This window comes from Oratosquilla oratoria, chromosome 29, assembly GCF_046742065.1.
Source record: "Oratosquilla oratoria isolate Oo_2021 chromosome 29, ASM4674206v1, whole genome shotgun sequence".
Taxonomy (NCBI): Eukaryota; Metazoa; Arthropoda; class Malacostraca; order Stomatopoda; family Squillidae; genus Oratosquilla; species Oratosquilla oratoria.
This window is the reverse complement of record NC_134805.1, coordinates 31742105-31743722: the sequence shown is the minus strand read 5'-3', so window position 1 is coordinate 31743722 and position 1618 is coordinate 31742105.

Sequence of the window (1618 nt, the reverse complement as noted above, 5' to 3'; positions counted from 1 at the left end):
TTTGTGCTTAGGCAAGACAAGATATTTCATTCAGCTGAGTTGGAGGAGGACTCCGGCCTGAGGAGGGTCTCGATCGAACAATACTTCCTTCAGGCCGTAGGCCGTGTCCTCGGGGACATAAAATCGTCTGTCTTTGGCCATAAAAACATCGTTAAAGTACGGTAATACTCCTTCCGTTCTTTGCCTACGCGTGTGGTCCTTAGAGTTCCTCCCTTAGTGAAAGAGGCAACACCCCAAAATTCTTCCCCTCTATTCGCCCTACCCAAACTAGACCTTATCTAGCTTTATTCGAGGCCTTATCAGTTCAAAACATGCTATTCGCACGTTTTCCTTAGGATGAGAGAGAGAAAAAAAAAATACAATTTAATAATTCTTTCGGGATAACCTTTGAAATTTCGAGTCTCGCCCTCTCTAACTAGTCTTCAATTTTTCTTATTCTTAAGAGAAAGAGAGAAAGAGAGAGAGAGAGAGAGAGAGAGAGAGAGAGAGAGAGAGAGAGAGAGAGAGAGAGAGAGAGAGAGAGAGAGAGAGAGAGAGAGAGAGAGAGACAGAAAGAGCCATCTCAACTTCTAACCTCCAGACCGCGCCTCCCATTCTATCTTCCTTCAACTCTTCAATTGCGACCCGCTTGATGTGGTCCATTAGCGGTTTGTCGAGTGCTTGCCGAGCTGTTTCGAAGTCGTCTCCACCCCCACCCCCATCCCTTCCCCCCTTTCTCGGTCTCCTAAGTGATCTATTCTCCGACTTCCAAAGTTCCTCATCGACAAAGAACACGAGCATACTCTTAATGTCCTTTCAACTTGGTCGAGACAATATCCACGGTTCGCAGAACACACAGAGTCGAGAACGAAAGGGGATTCGGGGCTTTTGGACATCTGAAACATTACTTCGTGATGACCCATTAGAGATATCAACAACTTTTCCACAGAACAATAAAATCTTACATCATAAAAGAATGAGACTGTTTTTCCTCCAAAGGCCATTGATTTGCTGAACATAAGAACATAAGAATGAAGAAAACTGCAAGAGACCATAAGGGCCTTTACTAGGCAGTTCCATGTCCATTACCACCTGTAATCCCCATCCATAAGTTGTCTGACATTTTCTTTAATCCGATAGTTTCAGGACTTATTAAATGGCTTTTAATTCTATTCCATCCGCTGACCACTCTATTAGTAAACCAGTTCTTGAGTATTTCCTTCTTGAATATAAATTTGTCCAATTTAATTCCATTACTGTGAGTCCTGCCTGGTTGTCTTAATATGATGACCTTGTGTGCGTTACCTTTGTTAAGGCCTTTCCACTTGAACACCTCCATTAGATCACTCTGAGGAGGGGTCCGGGTTGCTACAGAAGTCTCGGTGCTTGAAAGCACCATATCACTCTTGGAGGCCCAAGAACTCACAATCATGACCCTAAGCGCAAAGTGAGACGCAGGTGACACAGGCGACGCAGCACAGAGCTGAGGCAGATTTTCTCTTGTTGATTTGGAGTACAGTTTTGAACTTCTCTCTCACTTGAAAGGGTTCTAGATGTACTACCTCAGTATTTCAAGAGAGAGAGACGTTCAAATTGTACTTCAATTGAACAAGACGAAGTCTGCTTTTGCTCTGTGCTG